Genomic DNA, 19,272 nt, shown 5'->3' with positions numbered 1-19,272 from the left:
GTAGTTTTTCTGACCACTTACACAGAAGATAGAACTAGGCCAATTTTCACTTAAGGTAGTTTGACAGGGTGTGCTCAAGGCATAAAATCAGACTACAATCTTGTAAATGAACCCGTTTCCATCCTTTTTCCCCTCATGTGCATTATGCTTTTTAAAACAAAACCCCATATGACAAAATTTCCCAGGGAAGAGACAAAATGCTCTAAAAATAGAAGTATGTTTTCACAATTGGCAATAATTAGAAGTTAACATATTAATGTAGTATACATGAAACTGTGAGTAAAGAAAAAATAAAAACCCTTTAAAAGCTACATGTTTCGCAGTCATTATCAATGAATAAAATGAGAAAGGAAAAAAAATAAGATTACATGAGGACGTAACAGTTGTTTTTGCCTAAAAGAATGATGCAGGGTGGATCAAATACCCTGGAGAATACTTTGTTGGACTATGGTTTGTTTGTCCAACACAAATAATAGGCAAACGTAATGACTACACAAACTTATAAAGGTTGAAATGTTTTGCGCTGCATTCCTCCCACATAAGTATCCTCCCTTTGAAATTCTGAAACATAATGAGATCTTACTGAGCAAAAGTGGACATACTGTACACTCAGCACTGCTGATATTTACACAAGACTACGTAAATGTCCTACTAGTGATCATATCTGCCCTTTCTTGTCGGTTAGATAATCTGGGAACCATAGATTTCAGGATAATAGAAGAATTCTATTTTGCACCATATCAAAGGCAACTGTTATTTTCCATAACGGGACAGCAGCCAACTACTGTCATAATTGCCATAATTAGATGCAAGATTTAGTAGACGAGAAGACTAAGATCATGCTCCAACAAATCCAGAGTTTAAACTGATTGACTATTGTCAGTGTTGAAGACTCCATTATCGCTCCTGATTGATAGTTGAATGCTGACTTTCCTCAAACTTTAGTCAAGACGCAAACAGAATGCACCCAGTGTGCTACAATGCTAGAATCTTTTATGCATACTATGTTACTGCTTTCATTGGAATTTAAATTGCACAATTCTTAAGCGGAACAAAGGTGGTGTTGGTGTTTTCCCAATCATCCCACTTTAGTAAATTCGTTAGGATTTTATTCCTCGCTCACACCAAGCTTCATTCTACATACGTGGGAGGCATCAATCTAACTTTCCAAAGCATTCAGAATTCAATTTACAACCTGCAAGACGGAAGTGAATGCCTTTTAGTGCAAGACGGGGTAAAAAGAAAAAGCAGCATTGGTTGGGGCAACATTCATTAATTTGCAGTATTCCAAAAGGAAGAGCTCAACACAAGTTTTTCTTCCACTGAAGTTGAAAAGACACTGCTCATTTTCATTCCTAATGGGCCAGGAACAGAGTATGTCAGACAAGTGAATAAGAAAATGAAGTGAGCACTATGGTTTAATTTGGATTAGCACGGTTTGTCTCGCTGAACAACCGTTTCACGCAGACAGTTCTGTTCCACATGCTCCGAATCAAACGCAAACACAGTTTCATTGAAGAACTGGTTCGCATAATTTCTTGTTTCAGAGCTCTGGCTGTGCTAGATTATCCATTTAAACAAAAGAAGCTTCAAGCCATATTTATTTGCTTTGATTTGGATTCCTCAAATAGAATCCAATTAGATGGTTTGAATGTGTTCCAAATGTCCTAAATGATGTGTGTGACGTACAAACCGATGGGACAAATCAAATGTACACAACAGTGGAAAAAAAAAACAAAACATTGCATATGTTAAATGCAAAATGAGGGTTGTGAAGGATTGAGCACTGAGCTGAGAGGATGTAAAGCAAGCTGTTGTGCAAAGAAGTCCAACTGTCCTGAGTCAAAGAGTGGCCATAAGGCAGCTTGATGCAGCGCTCGTCTCTGGCCCGTGTGTTAGAAAGCTGCTTCTTCTCTGTTAGGGGCTAGACGGCCCCTTTCTGGTCCTGTTCTGTGGGCACTGAGTAGATCCTGAAGAACAAGAGATACACAAATAACAGCTAGGTCACAGGAGAAGAGTATGAGGTGAGGAACAATGAACATTATGCAGTCTTGTGGTATTTTTAGGCACTATGTTATTTGTTTGTTTCCACTACTAAAGAAAACAGAAGCATCCCTGTATGTTGGCTTTCCCAAAACAGAATAACTATCTCATGCTGCACGGTGGTGACAAGTTCACGATGACTACATCATCTCAAAAAACATCTCATCCCCAGGTGGGACTTCTAACCTTGCCAGGCACTGTTGATCCAACAAGCCAAAGGTTGCTGTGTGATTAAGCCTCCTTTCTACAGAGCAATCTGTCAGCACACATACAGCCAGAGCTGACTGCAGCCCCCCTGGAGGCAGCACGTAATCCTGCAGAGGAATTTAACCCTTGATTTTTGACTTGGGTGTCTCTACTTCAATAGAAAGCAAACCTCCAAAGAGTAATTTGAACTTATTAACCCTCTGATACAAGCAGAAGGTCAAAATATATTACCCCTTTCAAAGCTAACTAAATAAATCACTCTGTAAACACCATGCTTAAAGTCAATTGCAGTTGAATAATCTTAAGTGTGGAGAGGGCCAACGCACGTGAGTGTGTCTAACTGGTTTTAGGCTGTTCTGCTGTATGGTTGCCACTGGCCGATTCCTGTCATTAGGTCATGATCATATTCACAGCACTGCTTTATTCCTGAGTAGAGTTGACTGCAGCATAAAGGCAGGTTTGGTCCTGTCCTATGTGGTCATACATATGCGTAGGCCCTGTCTAAAAGGCTATTGTTTAATGCTTCAGATGGATGAATGGATAAAGGGGGGTGAAGCATTCTGGTTGTATTACTAATGACTAAACAAGTCCAGGCGAGCTCAGATGGGTGGGTGCTGATTCTGATTCACTGGTGAGTATTTTCGACTGGTTTTAATGTTGACAAGTTGACAATCTAGGGCAAAGTGGCATGAGCAATGAAAAAAGCTGTTACCTACTAGACTGGTTCTGTCACTTAGTGTCTGACTTAGCATTAAGTGAAAACATGAATTTCTCAACACACTTGTGCAATATAAACTTCTTGAAAGAGAAAAGCTTACGTACTTATACTAAAATTTGCATCTTAAAAGTGATTCCAACTTACCCTTGCTGCCGACTGTTCATTTTGCGCCTTATTAGAAGAATTGCTAGAAAGAAAAAAAATAAGCATTTATAAAAAGTCTATATTTACTTTGGGCAGGAACTGTTGATTTGCTACCACAGCTGTGTTTTTGTCCCCTGTAGGACTGTGGAAAGTAGTGCTTCATATTTCTATGACTAATACCTAAGTATTTTAATACTACTTACCGACTATTGCTGCAACTGAGAGTGTCAAGACAGCCACTGCCGCAATAATGATAATCAGCGTCAACTTGTCTTTAAAAAAAAGAAATAAAAAATTGAGGTATAATTCTTAATATTATCAGTTTTATGTTGCCATTTTTATTAATAGAATAGTGTGCAGTATACTTAAATAAACTTGTTGTTTACCATTTAGCTTTCATCATAACCTATGGTCTTGTCCACAGCTGTGCCAGGAAGTCCACCTCGCACTGCAAATTGAAAACATATTTTAAAAAGGGAAGTTTCTACTGAACATCATTCTGCAAAAAATCATGTGTTAAAAAAACAAACTATAACTGCAACCAGTTCAATTACACATTTTATTGAAAAATCTAAATATGAAAAACCTTTTCTGTATTTACTGAGTAAGATTTGAGCTGCATAGAAGGTTGTTTCTCCAACAACAAGCAGGATGTATTGCTGCACTGAACAGATCTGTAATTCTACGCCGCGCCTATCAAAGCCCAGATGAAGAGTGGCAGCGTGAAGCATGGACAGAGAAGGAGAATGCCAATGTTTATTAGCTAACCGACAGGACGGCAAAGATGTCGACGTGCTCATTGGCCTTTCAGCGGAATCCACAGAGCCCCACTAGAGAGCTAATTGATTCCATTCAGGGTTTAATGGTCGAGGGGAGGTAAAGCCAACAGGGGCCACTGCCTTTCTCACATCTCAAAGGACTGTAGCAATCTCCCACAATGCAGAGTTACTGACAATAAGTACAGATGGCCTAGCTGCCTCCCAAACTGTCCTCTGGATGGCTGCCACTACTGTATGCGGCAATAGTCGGACACTCACGTTTACTAAAAAAAGAAGAAGAAAATAAACATACCACTTTTCTGGACTGAATCCTCATCATCTGCAAATGGAGAAAATTGATTCATATTAAAACAAACACAAGGAAAGCCTTTATTGTGAGCAGCGTAGGAGTTACTGCATTGCACAAAAGAGAGGATACAACAGTAATCATTGAGCTACACTATTGATCAGAAATCTTTAGAAGGCAGCGAAGGGCCAAAAACGACAGGAAGCGCAAAAATATTATGTGGTGTGAATCAGCATTGTCCACAGATAATTACATGTCCTCATGAGTAGCAAAAAAATGTTCCTTTATGATTTGTTACTGTTACGGCTGGTGCCTTATGTGTTTACTGTGTGGTGGAGGAGTGAGAGCTCTTCCACAATGTAATATCTAGCCAAATGAGCAGGGACAGCAGGGAGTGGCCATCACCAAGGATGCTGATTGGGTCTCCCCAGGGTGTGGCCCTACATAAGGACTGTCTACCCCAGAAGCTGGTGGAGAGCAGTAGTGGCTGTGTGACTCTCCCTTGCTTGCTGGCCACCAAGAGTGTATCTGGCTGTGGGAAGTGTGTGTGTGTATTCAGTGTCCCTGGTTTACCCAGCGTTTTGAGTTATTTCCTTGTATTCAGTGTTCCTGGTTTACCCAGCGTTTTGAGTTATTTCCTTGTATTCAGTGTCCCTGGTTTAACCAGCGTTTTGAGTTATTTCCTTGTATTCAGTGTCCCTGGTTTAACCAGCGTTTTGAGTTATTTCCTTGTATTCAGTGTCCCTGGTTTAACCAGCGTTTTGAGTTATTTCCTTGTATTCAGTGTCCTGGTTTAACCAGCGTTTTGAGTTATTTCCTTGTATTCAGTGTTCCTGGTTTAACCAGCGTTTTGAGTATTTCCTTGTATTCAGTGTTCCTGGTTTAACCAGCGTTTTGAGTTATTTCCTTGTATTCTCAGTGTTCCTGGTTTACCCAGCGTTTGAGTTTGAACTGCACCTGGAATTATTGTTTGTATTTTGTAAAGAAGCCTGTAGGGGTGAGCTGGGCCATTTCATTTTTTGTTTTCTAGGTTTTTGTGTATAGGCTTAATATAGGAGTTTATTTATTATTTTGGCCTTGGTTCACCACTGACGTTTATGCTTCTGTTTTTGTGTTTAATTGTTGGGCAATAAATGACCTTTGCCTTATTCAATTCTCTGTGTTTCTTTTAAATGTGTTTGTTCCTACCCTAGACTAGGGACGTAACAGTTACCAAAAATAACATGGCAAAACTCAATGAATTTCAGGAAATATGTGGCTTCAACAATATTATTCATCATGAATAGACAGCTCCTCGTTTTAAGATTAAATGAGTAAATATTTTTTCAATTTGGAAATGAACACAAGTAAGCATAGTTTTCCCAGTTAGAGCAATCCCGAGTAATCCAAGGAGTAATCAAAATGTGTTTTTAACAATATCTACAAGTAATAAAAGAGACAAAGTGATGCAACAACTTCATTGATGCATTAAGTGTCTCTACATTAGCCTAAATGCAAAAATAAAGATAGATTTTCTCTTTTCTTCTACACGTCCTACATTGATCTTGTGCAAGAATTCCTGATCTTTCTGAGATTACAGTATCCTAACACAAATGTAAGCAAGTTAGACGTTTTCCTAAGTGCTGCTGCTTTCCTAAATTTGTCCAAAACATACATACCATCTTCAAAAGCTGACCCTTCGAAATCGTCTGCAACACCTGAAAATGGGACAAGTTCACATTATATGACATTTTGGAATCAAATCTGTCTTTTTTTGTTAAAATACTTAAAATGGTGCAGCAAAATTTGGCAACATTCAAAGGATGTATGTAGGGTCACCTGTCTGTTCCACTTTTTCTCCACCTTACCTCTAGTAAAGTACATCATTAAAATTCTGACTGTTGCGCCCTTAATTAATAGTGGCTGTGGAATTCAGTTGTGAAAGTACAAAACTCTTGTTGCATGCTGAAGATAGGCTACAGTATTTGCATGGAGGCAGTGGAAGTAACCAGTGTGGCACAGGGATGTACAGATCATGAATAGAAGTTTATCAAGGCAAAGCGTAGCAGCAACTTGAGCTTACCAGTAACAGCTGGAAGCAGAAGCAGGAGACACAGGAACGGCAATCGCATCATCTTCAAATGCTGCAAGGGAAGAAAGACACCAAGTTATAAATATCTGCTATTAATATTCAGTCATTGATGTGTTGGAAGTCTTGGAAGTTTTGGTCTTGAGATGGGGTCTGATGGAAAGCAGAGACGCCGTCTATTATTAGGGCCTGTGTGAGGGTTTTAGGATAAGATACTGCTAGTCAGTGGAAAACTACCAAGTTTTAAGCCAACCAGTCATTGCTTCTTTTTCACCAGTTAAAAAATATGTGGGCTAATCTGGGATGTGATCTAAGGGAACGATGGAAAGAGGGTCAAAACATAACAACATTTTCCCTGACGCTCAGCAGAAACAGTGTTCTGAGAACACACTTGGCTGATAACAAGTGTCAATTCATCATTTTCCCATCAACCCTATTGAACGCATGGCTGCTCTGACATATGTAGAGACAATTAAATATGCAAAACTACATCTAAAAGACAACATTTGAAAGCAAATATAGAAAAGGATAATTCCCTTTGTGTTCTAGTTGTTATTGTTAGGAAAACAACTTCCTCGTGGCTCGGGGCCCAAAACAAACCTTACATCCCTTCTGCACCACCACCAGCGCATAGATGTGAAACACAGCTGTTTTCATGCCGTCAAACAAAGCCCCATCTGTGTCCAACACAATACCAATGTTGATAATTGTAAGTGGGAAATCACAAAAACGACCTCCTCTTCCACTGGAAGTTCCGGATACAGCCTCCATGCTCAGGGTTTAGCCATTGAAATTGGAAATGGATCAGGAACCAATGGTAATGTATGCCAAGTTGGAGACTGTGCACTTAGGGAATGCTCCTATTGACCTTTGTGCCACATGTTACTCAAGGCATGCATGTTCATTGTTTGCAATGCCCATTGTGTCCTGTTTCCTTATGTTTGATGACTACGTGGAATGAACCGAAAAGACCTGCAATGGGAATGTGCTGCTGATTAAATATGATAATAAGACCAACAAACCCTAAATACATACCCGACACAACACACTGTGTAAAGCCAACTACTAGTTACTGCTTTATAGCTACAATTTAAGGAACAAACAATGTTCCCTTTTGCAAGTGCTTGATTGTTAGGGAACTTTTATACACATCCATAATGCAAATAAGGAACAAAGTAATACAAATTTAGCTTATGTAAATTGTTTGCTACAGCCATTGTAGAATACAACACACCCTGGTCTGCAGCAGCATTATTCGTGCACTAAAAGGCCATACTGGCATTTTGAACCATTTTAAATATTAAAATAAGGATAATTAAACAAATGGCTGATTGAGTTTGAAGGAGTTTACGTGTGCTGTTCTGGCCTTTTGAATAGCTGAAGTAAATCTCCAAACCTTCACAGCTGCAAATAAAATCCCTTTCTGTATCCAATTTGCTGTTCAGTCTCACTTTGACTGAAAAAATATGCTGATCCAATTTGGAAATGTTTATCAACTCAGTTCACTGCCTCTGTATCCAAATGGTTCCTGACGCATGCAATACTTCTCAAATTGGGTAATATATTCTAGCGCATTTGAACGGTGACTAAATTTGCTCCTTCATATCACATGCAATTTGCGACAAATACTAAACCAGAGGCATGCCTATAAAGTGCCTTTAGCTGCCTTATAGCTGTGGTTGCAAAGATCATAGATGGTAAATGAAGAATCAACAAATCATGTAAACCATATATGCTACAGTCTGTAACAGGCATTCATTGTGCTGCTGCTGCTGCTGGAGGAGGGAAAGTAGGTCTCATTTTCATCCCACCTCCCTCAAAGCAATTTCCCACTGACAGGAATAACCTGAAACCTGTCTAATCACGTTAGAAGACCTATGAACTTCAGAATCTTGTGTAAAATGTTAGATATAAATGAAAACACTCAGTCCTCTAGATTTAATGTATAACTAAGGGATGTCCAAACATTTTTTTGTAAATGTACATAAACGCAGCAGAACAGACAACCAACAATCTCTTTAATAACTTTCTGCTAAACCACTGTGCACGGCTGACGAAGACTTTGACACCCATGATAAAAATCACAACTGTATAAAGACATCAGAGCCGCTGAGTTTACAGAAAAACATATACAAGTTGGGAAAATAACTTGACTGCAAAGCTTGGCAAAGATTCCTGACTACTTATGTCAAAACAAAAAGCATCTTACGCTTAAAAACAATGATGTAACAAGAACAGAAGAGCACTCAGTTTGTTATTTGCTTCCAGTCAGGTTTGTAAAATTGGATACCAATAGTCTGGTCCAGCAAAGAGAAATGTTTCTTGAAATATTTACTCAACAGTCACCTCAACAGCTGCTGTTTATCCAAGTGAAGCCGAAACCATTTTATTTTTCCTATAGCTTTAACACGCTCAGCTGCTCGCTACAATGAACTACCCTCAAAACAAAGTAACAAAGACTGCTGATGAAATGAATAAAAAACCTCGCAATACCTTTCTCAGTTAGCTGTGTAGATCAAGCAGCAATCCTCCTTGGAAACACAATGAGTGTGAAAGCCACACCGTTAACTCTAATATGAAGGTTTTAGGATTGAATTTTGCAGCAGTGGGCCATTGAAACCAGCAGAGTAATAACTCTGAGGATGTGGGAGTGTGTGCGACAATGATGCACTTCGGTCTTGTAAACCCATATCCTGTATTTGCTTGCACTTCCCTCCCTTTGCATGTGTGCAGCCATTGTGAAACAGTGAACACACACAAGCTCCAACAGATCAGTATTATCTAGTGCGTCATGTATCCACGTACTGTATGACACTACTGTGAACAAAACATTGGAAAACATAGACTTTATCAGACTAAGACAAAGCTGTTGTTCTATAGCATCAGAACACCAACTAAGTGAAGTCACACTGAGGGTTTCTGAGAAAAAAAGAATGCAGTGTAACCTCCTTGACACTACTTGATGAAACTGTGGTTTTAACCCAGAGATCAAAAAAACCTGTGTAGTAGGCTTGACAGAATAACAAAAGGGGGCATAACTATCTAATTAAAAAGTAGTATCATGATCTCTGTCACAGAAAGAATACGTACAGAACTTTAACTGAATGATGATAATCACAAAAGACAGTAGGACGTGGGCTGCTGCAGTGCATCATACCAGGGTTTTTTATTTCCAAGTGCACAGTGTTTAGACAATAAAGACTGAAAACCTAAGCTGATAGTGTATGCCATTGACTTCTAAAATAAAAGATCTACTGTTGTCTGGAGGCAAATCTCTGATTCATGCTGGCAGAATGACAGAGGTTTTAAAAGATGCTGGAAAGAACTCGAACTTGGTAAGGGAAGAAAGAAAGAAAAGGAATGCAATGGAAATATGGAGATAATTCCCTGAAAAAGGCAAACTGCAAGAAAGTCATTCTTCAATCATTCATTTGAGAGCATCTCTAAAACACTAGCAAGAAGGGTAGGAGATTTTAACTGTTTTTGATCCATTAGATAAATATATACCATTATATGTTTTCTCTGTCTCTGCTGTGCAACAAGACACTCACCCCCTGATGAGCATCAGACGATCAGATGAGCTAAAGAATAAGGCTACTTGTTAACCAGAAAAGCTTTGAGCTTCTGCTCAGTTTGCCCACTTCGGGGAAAAGCTCTGTTCTCACTAAACTGGGGGATTTTCACGGTATCTTAAAAAGCAGACCCCTTAAGATAGTCTCAGTGGAAAACCCTTGTCTGGCTGTGGGTAACAGTTCGAGACATTTCCTGAAAATGGTGCGGTTACAGTGCTGGTGTATGGTAACAATAAGACGCTTTATGATTACGTCTTTGCACAAATGTGTAATGCTGATGATGTTGAAGAAAAAAAAGAGTGGCGTGTGTGCAGTGCCCTGCCTGCACAGGTGTGCTCCAGCTGTCATTACACTCCTCCATTGTCCAAAGCAAATTGTTCTCAAATAAGGGTACGTGTACCCCTAAAGGTACGCAATAGCACTACAGGGGGTACTTAGAAAAAGTGGAAAATACCAAATAAAGTGTCAGGCTTGGTCCCACCCGAGGTGTGAGATGACCGGAAATGATAACAAATTATAAAACAAATCTATCTAGGGTTTTTCAACCTTGTGGTAGGGACCCCATGTGGGATCACCTGAAATTTCTGAAAAATTTAATAGATTTTTGATATTTTTTAAATTCATTTTTTATTTTATTAAAACAACACACAATCTTAAACAACTGTATTTCTATACTTTCACTTTGTGAAATATAAATCTAGTTAAACTAAAATGCAGTAGAAAAAAAATAATAATAGTCTGAGCTCAAACATGATCAAAAACTAATTCTTGAAAAAAAATGACTTTGGGGTCACCAGAAATTCTTGTTATCAAATGAGGTCACGATCCAAAAAAAGGTTGAGAACCACTGGTCCAAAAGAAGGCTGCTGCACTTGGGAGTTCTTCAAAGTAGTGGTTCTAAAACTGGGGTCTGAAGACCACCAGGGACTCTAGCTATGTATAACTACATATAGATCCAATTCAGCAATAAAACAAACATATTTTCCATGTATAGTATTAATACCGGACTGTTGCTCAATTGCTATAAAATCATAAAAAACATAATTTGTTTATTGGTAATACAATAAATCATTTTGATGCTATATAAAAGACTAGTACAGCCACTCTTTACGACAAAGATCTTAAATATTCAAGTTGAAAAGTTCAAAGAATAGGTCATTCCTAAGGCATTGAGGGCTAAAAATGATCTCTGTGTCAGAGGTCCCTGGATCCAAACGGTTTGAGAACGCCTGTTCCAAAGCATGTTAAAAGCCAGTAACATACATGTAGAGAACTGGGAGTTGGTCCATGTGAGCTGTCCTGTTGAGCAACGTGTTTTTGGTGTGGCGGGTATACCTGCTAACCGTCTATTTAATTAACCTCAGGTGCACTAAACGCCAGAGTACAGCTCAACTAGTTTAGCAGCATGTCAGCTTTCCCGAGACCACACTTTCAGTTCCAGGCGTTTTGTTTGCTTAGTTTGGAGTCAACAGCATGTGGCTCAGTTTCAACTAAAGACAGCTTTCCGTAGTGTGCACCGCTGCAGGGGATTTTCTTGTCTTTTGTTCCCACTAACACCTAACAAAATGACATTTTCTGTTGAGAAAACCACACATAAACCAACATGCATGTAGAGATAAGCATGGTTTTTGGGGAACTCAGTTTTTGGGGGAACCAAAGCTTTTTCTACATGTATGACACAACTATCATCTGAAATGAGAAATGCCTACAGTTCAATATTTGCTGAAAGTTAAACTTACATTTAAATGAGTTGTTCTTCAGTTCGTCCTTTCCTCTACACACTGTAGGAGCGTTGTGGTTCCCGCTGTTAGATCCTTGTTATCATAGGAACTGCCTGTGTGTGTCTGTGTGCCACAGGTGTATACTCGTAACTAGGGAAAACTGTTCTCAATTGGCTGTGAGCTTGCTGAAATATGACACCACTGGTTTTATCTGTTCTGCAGGTACACGAGCCTGGGCACATTGCGAAATATGCACACAATGAAGTCCTTAGGGCCAACATGAGGTTTGGTGTCATTGAGATTGTACATTGTGTAAAGAATCATTATATCTGCATATTTCTCCAACCAGTCTTTGTCTGGTTAAGAGTTTTATCATTTATCGATGTGATCTTGTACCTGTTCACTGTCATTTAGGGTGTGTTTACAAACACGCATGCACCGCACGCACACGCAAACATTAATGCTTTTCATCAGGGACTGTATGAAGACCATTGGTTTATTCAGTGGTTCTCAAACTTTTTTGGCTCAAGTGCCCCCTTTCTTATACAGCCTAGGTTCCCAAAGTGGGGTACGTAAATTGTCATAGGGGGTATGTGAATAAAAACAACAACAACAACATAGGAAACTAGAATATAAATAGAGCTGTTAACGTTAATGCTAGGTTAATGTAAATGAATCAGAATAATAGAATCAGAATCAACTTATTGGCCAAGGGTGTATGAATACACACGAGGAATTTCTTTTGGTGACCTGTGCTCTCTCAGGTAGTGTAACATTAAATAATAACAATCAACTACAATAAAGAAAAATAAATAAAAAAAAAGAAGTATAAACATAAATATAAGAGTAGTTAGACTAATATGTGCAAACTAAATACAAATAACAAGATAATAATAATAATAATAATAAAATAAATAATAATAATAATAATAATAATAATAATAATAATGAAATAAAATAAAAATACAATAATAATAATAATAAGATAATAGTGCAGTAGTGCATTGATGAGTAGTGCAGGTGAACATTTAAATGAAAAAATTATGTCCATGAACATTTTGCAGTGACAGGTTGTTCCAGGGTTGATATGTTTAGTTCCAGGTTATTTCACAGTAACAGAAACAGGTCTGACACTCTATGACTGTTTAGAGTTGATCAGAGTGACAGCCTGGGGGAAGAAACTGTTTTTATGGCGGGTAGTTTTGGTACAGTGATGTGTAGCGTCTGCCGGAGGGGAGGAGTTTAAACAGATTGTGTGCAGGGTGTGAGGGGTCTGCAGTGATGCTACCTGCCCGTTTCCTGACCCTGGACAGGTATAAGTCTTGGATGCAGGGCAGATCAACACCAATGATCTTTTCTGCAGTCCTGATTATCCTTTGTAGTCTGTGTCTGTCTAGTTTGGTTGTAGATCCAAACCAGACAGTGATGGAGGTGCACAGAACAGACTGAATGATGGAGGTGTAGAACATGATCAGCAGCTCCTGGGGCAGGTTGAACTTCCTCAGCTGTCGCAGGAAGTACATCCTCTGCTGTGCCTTTTTCCTGGTTGTGTCTATGTGGGAGGTCCACTTCAGGTCCTGTGAGATTGTGGATCCCAGGAACCTGAAGGAGTCCACGGTAGCCACTTTGCTATTCAGAATGGTAAGGGGGGGAGTGGGGGGGATTTCTCCTGAAGTCCACTGTCATCTCCACAGTCTTGAGCGGGTTCAGTTCCAGGTGGTTGTGACTGCACCAGAGAGCCAGCTGTTCCACCTCCCGTCTGAATGATAGGCTAATGCTATTGTTAGGCTAATGCTAATGCTGGGTTAAAGTTAATGTTAGGTGAATGCTACTGCTAGATTATTGCTATTGCTAAGCTAATGCTAAGTTAATGCAAATGTTAGGCAAATGCTATAGCTGGGTTAAAGGCAAGCTACTGTTAGGTGAAAGCTACTGCTAGATTTTTGCTATTGCTAAGTTAATGCCAATGCTAGGCAAATGCTATTGTTAGGCTAATGCTGGGTTAAAGTTAATGTTAATGTGAATTCTAATGCAAGGTTAATGCTAGGTTATTGTTATTGCTAAACTAATGCTAGATTTATGCTAATTCTAGGTAAATGTTATTGCTAGGCTAATGATACTGCTAGGTTATTGCTATTGGTAAGCTAATGCTAGGTTAAAGCTAATACTAGGTCAGTATCAATGCTCGGTTAATGATATTGCTATGCTAATGTTAATGATGATGTTAGGTTATTGCTATTTCTCAACAGGATAGGTAAAATTTACTGTCGGGCTACATTGTATATAACATTACATTATTATGTTTTTTAAGTGTGCAGGAGTTGGGGGTACATGACTTTGGGTTAAATGTGTGAAGGGGTACGGGACTAGTTTAGATGTAACAAATGCATGGATTAGTTTTTCAGCATCACTCTGGGCCAAGATATTCCTGATTTTAGAGATATTATGGAGGTGGAAGAAGGCTGTCCTTGAGACTTGCTTACTACTAATCAGACTCACTACTACAAGGGGATCCCACTGGCTGAGGTAGGGGGGCTGGAGAAGCCATTGCCTTGTGTGGTCAATCCACAGTGACAGCGACCGTGGTTGCTGGCCCTTGGAGGAAGCACCAAAAAATGAATTCAAACAGTGACCACTGGGGACAGAGGCAGCCCAGATATGAGTCTCTAAACATGGGATAGTTTCACCACTAAGAAGGGGTGTCACAGGCTGGGACCCTTGATATGATGAGGTGCTCCAAAGTTGACTCTGAGGTCATTCCTTCAGTTCTCCCGCTTTATCCTCCAGAAAAAAATATCAAGATTCACACAGAATAATAACAAATGGAATATTGATGCATGGTAGAAACAGCCACCTTTGTGTGTGCCACATGGTGCGATGTCAGAGTGTGAGCAGGTGAACCATGGTCTTTCCAAAGAATGCCCAATGGCTCAATTCCACAGCTATACCAGCGTGAAAGCAACCCTAGTGTGGAAGCGAGGCTCTCAGATGTTGCCAGCAAGTGTATTTACTACGAATATGTCTCTGCCAGCATGTCCTTGGGCAAGAGATTGATCCATGTCATTCAGTTGAATGGCGCAATCTACCGGTTGATCGTGGAGGCCTTTTGTGTTGATTGCGCACGTGGGCCGCAAGGCCTCATAAATGAATGACAACGATACAGTCACGTATACCTTTATTGAAACCTAACAATTCAGCTTTTGACCTTAATTTGAGGGGGCCCTAGCGTACCAATCTGTTCATTTACAACCTTTGATGAAGTGAGCAGCTGTATTTCGCTTCATTGATTTTTTTAAAACATATTTAAATTTTTTTTTAATATATTTTAATCAAATGTAGACATTTTTAGTTAAAGACACTATTTCTTTGCTGCGTATGAATGAGAGGGAGAATTTTTACGTTTTCACTGCTGATTTAAAATGTTTTTACTGCTGATTTAAGGCTGATTATTGATTTTTAAACTGTTGAACAGTTTCTATTCTATTCTATGCACTTTTTAATCATGCCTTATGTATGAAATGTGCTACAAATAAATTTGCCCTGCCTTAATATACAAATTTCAAATAATGATTTCATAATTGTAATAGTAATAATAATGATAATAATTGTAATAGTGTAAATATTAAAATCTAAACAGTAGATTGTGAAGAGCTTATATATATTCACAATATATTCTTGATAAGCTATAATTCCACACCCACACCTACTAAGGAGTCATTGTAATCTTTGGTTGACTTATTTCTAAACAATTAGGGTAGTATGCCTTGGTAGAAGTAGCTTGCGAGCTGAAAAAGTGTGTGCACCCCTGGTGTAGTATGTAATGCATTTCATTTTCTGTAAGTCTGACTTTGCTTAGCTATCCAATATTCCTCACTAACATCTAATGTGGGGCAGTCTTTGAACATCTGGGAAACCATTGTCCACACTGTGTGAACAAATTGTGTGATAACTGATGATGTTTTTCTCAACCACCTTTTGTGTTCTCTTATTGACTATAAGACTCACTGCCACTTTGTAACGATGATATCTTTTGTTTATTTATTTTGCTGGACCGTTCTGTGAAGAAGTAAAATATGGTCACAGAGGGAAACCAGGGCCCCCTCGCCCCTCATTGAAAACAAAAGGATGCTCTGCATGGGGTGACACTTTTACTGTAAAGTTTTTCGAAGAAATATCTTCCAGACAAATTTAGACTACGCCATAGGTCTGTGAACAAGACCATGCTATTGTTCTATACATTTAACCTGAGCAGGATTGCCTAATAATTTATCTATAGAGCAAGGAATTTCTGTATGTTTACACGAGAACGCTCACGGGTGAAAACAGCAAAATATTTTCCCAGATTTCCTTATCGTTTAGACTGCGCCGGGGTTTTCATGGGGTAAAAATGCAAGAATCCCAGACCACCTTCCAAAGTGGGAAACCTGGTGACGCGCCGCTGTCTCGCCACCGTGTAAACAGTAATAAACGGCAAAACTGCAGTTCTCGTCGCAAACAGATGACATCACAAGCATGCGCCAGTGGAGGTATATATATAGATAATATATACAGTACATGTACAATACACCTACATATGCTACATAGGTATATATTCAATACAGTATAAATACATGCATGGACAGACTGTATATATAGATAGTCTGCCCATGCATGTATGAATATATACATATGTAGGTGGTCAAGTGTACATGTACTGTATGTACACGCTTGTGTGTGTGTATATTGATATATGTACCAATCTGTACATAACCTTTTTCATTTTTATAACACTCATAACTTAATGTAAATTCTGTTCCATACATATATATATATATATATATTATATATATATATATATATATATATATATATAGCATGTATGAATACAGACTTTAACAAACAACATGTGACCTTTTTATAAACAGTGATACATATTTGAATTCATGTCAGTACAGGCATACTACCCCAGTTGGTGGGTGTGGAATTATAGCTTGTCAAAAATATTGGGAATGTAACTTTTTTAAATGTACTGTCAAGTGACTGATAAGCAACTTCTCACGTCAGTGCTGACAATCACAGTGTCGTTATCTCATATGCAATGTCAGCTTAAAGGCAACCCATAAATTTCATCATTGCCATGGGCACCTTCACTGAGGAGAAACATAGCTTAGGAAAACAGTTTGTCATGTATCGATCCACAACTGTCTTTTCAAACAACTTTAGGACAATTTTTGTGTCAGGTATGTTTTTTTAATAAGGTTGATTTTACATCAATTTTAAAACCGGAGAGCAAAGTGTGAGTGTGAGAGGAACATATTGAATTTGTTTGCTTGTTTTTTTGTGAGGCGTTTCCTCGTTCTTATATTTGGGCACCTCTTTTATTATTTTAAAGTGCCCTAATGAAAAACACTAATGTTTCACATACAAACAACTTGATATTAAAAGACACTGCACAACATTATCAAAAGTCCATGAAATGAATTACCTTAAATAGAAAACTTTACGTGTATATCTATGTCTTGAAAGGTAATCAATAAAAACAACTAAACTAAAATTGTATTAAAAATAAACTGTGTGTGTCTTGCTATTTTGTTGCCCCCCTGTCTGTTTCACACACATTAGCTGCACATACGAAAAAGCAATCCTGGTCTTTGGAAAATCTTTCTTTCACCAAAACCCGAATAAGTTTGGCTTTTTAAGAAGTGGAATTTCACAGATGTGTCTATAGAACTGTTCAGTGTCATTTTTATTGCAGCAGAGCATGGAAGAAATTACAAGCTTGGTAAATGCACAGTCATGTGTTGCAAACACTCTTGGATTTAGGACGCCCACTGTTTTGTCTCAAATATTAGAAGTTGTTCCAATGATCTATTATAGGTGTGCATGGAAACGACTGATCACATCATACACTATTATCCAACAATGTCAACTCTTTCTTTGGATACACGGAGTTCATTTATCTTTGCAGACAGGGGCATTTTTCAAAAAGCAGTCTCTGCACTGTGTGCGTTTGTGGTAACTTAATCATTTCAAAGTTTTCCTGTCCACCTGGTTCACATTGAAGTTCCGCATTGTGCTTTGCTGACTTCTGTTGTTGGGTTTGGTTTTGTTTTGTTATTTTGTTTTTTTTACAAATTCTAACATGCTATGTGGCCACAGATAGTAGACAAGCATATTTACTACGGTATGTAAAATAGCGGGTTCTTTGTTTCATGTGTGACGTAAGTGAGAGCTAAATAAACTTCAAATATCTGCAACACACTGCCTGCTTTTACGGGATCATTTAATGCACTCCTTTAATCCTATTTCACAGCCTGTGTGTGTGTGTGTGTGTGTGTGTATTAAATTCTTTTATAGTGGGCTGATAGATTACTCTTTTCATGTCAGCTGGCACACAATGCAGTGCTGTGAGGAGCTGTAAGTATAATTAGCCTTTACTCTGTTACATGTGTTGTTTCATCAGTCTTCACCAGCCTGTTATAAAGTGTCAATACATGTAAATCAGGGTTAGTGTCGAGGTTAAAGTAAGATTTGTTCCACTGGGTTGAGTACATGAACATTTTCTTGCGTTTCCACTGAGTTCTCCTAGCTACCAATCCCTCAGTATGTGTTGCTGCGTGCCTTAAGTCCCGAGGTATTTTATCCATAACCCCCTGACCCTGTCACAAGGAATGTCAGCCCAACGCTTGGCACTGGTGGGTGACAACGCTGTTGTAAGTTGCAACCATTTCATATAGTTTGCAGCAGCAATACATTTCATTATGTAGATACATTTTCCTCTGACCTGTTAAGCGTGAAAACAAGCTGATGCATGACTCAGTTTGACTTTAACCTACAGTAACTCGTCTCGAACCCTGATCGTCTACATCGTATCACACTTTCCACCCATAAACACCAACAATGGCTTGATGACTCCTAATAGCATGACTCACTTATTTCTAGACTAAGCTACAGCTGTTCTTGCGACACATGATTAACTCCAAAATGCCAGACCTGTTTGTTGTGTTGTTTTGTGTTTTGGGAGCAGTTTGGTAAAGCACATACTGACTCACCATACTCATCATACACCATGTGAAGACTTTGCCGTTTTGCCCCAAGGATGAGTGCTGCACCCTTGTTACCCAGGGCTGTGTGAGAAGAGGTTGACAATGCATGTTCTGCTGAACTGGGTGACACTTACTTGCATAAAAAAAAAAAAAAAAAAACCTTTGTTTTTTTTTGTTGTTGTTTGTTTGTTTTTAAGTGTTAATCTTGGTTATGTCAACCCCTTGTTGCTTCTCTCTTTAATGACATCTGCCCCTGACCACATATACTCAACATCAATGCCCTTCAAAGATCACAGAAAGTACCTAAAATCTGTTGTCTTCCTTGGGGCTTAAAGGTGCAGTCCGCAACTCTCAGATCCCTCTCTCCCCACCGTCCCCACCTCTCCACCGTCCCCGCTTCTCTCTTGCCCTGCCTCCAAACTTTCCAAAGTCCCTCCCTCAGGGGAGCTAACAAGGTAACATTAGTCTGACAGCAACATCACGGTAATATAACATGCACTGTTAAAAGCATATTACTGCAGCACTTCTCTCTCTGAATGTGCACACATCTCAGCAGCAGCAGCAACAACACAGTGGCACTACAGCAGCCCACACGGAGGCTGCTGTGCGCACATGAACAACACATGCACCACATAGTTCTAGTATAACAATTACAAATCAAACATAATGTAAATTAAGCAGCAGTAATTACCTTTCAAGCAGAACAGTT

The 19,272-nt window shown here is 39.0% G+C and overlaps 1 long non-coding RNA gene across 4 annotated transcripts; it reads right to left on the bottom strand.

The window, feature by feature from the left end:
- Positions 1–1,092: 1,092 nt before the first annotated feature.
- On the bottom strand, positions 1,093–19,272 carry LOC114477969 (uncharacterized). Of its 4 annotated transcripts, none has more exons than XR_003675799.1 (8): positions 19,255–19,272; positions 6,240–6,300; positions 5,836–5,874; positions 4,184–4,210; positions 3,499–3,560; positions 3,316–3,384; positions 3,113–3,155; positions 1,093–1,970 (listed from the first exon to the last, which is right to left on the bottom strand). It is a non-coding gene; the product is annotated as an uncharacterized LOC114477969 (long non-coding RNA). The 4 variants fall into 4 exon arrangements; XR_003675797.1 differs by lacking the exon at positions 19,255–19,272 and adding an exon at positions 11,557–11,601; XR_003675798.1 differs by lacking the exon at positions 19,255–19,272 and adding an exon at positions 11,081–11,099.

Source organism: Gouania willdenowi, chromosome 16 (genome assembly GCF_900634775.1).
Source record: "Gouania willdenowi chromosome 16, fGouWil2.1, whole genome shotgun sequence".
Lineage (NCBI taxonomy): Eukaryota > Metazoa > Chordata > Actinopteri > Blenniiformes > Gobiesocidae > Gouania > Gouania willdenowi.
This window is presented reverse-complemented; position numbering and strand designations above follow the sequence as displayed.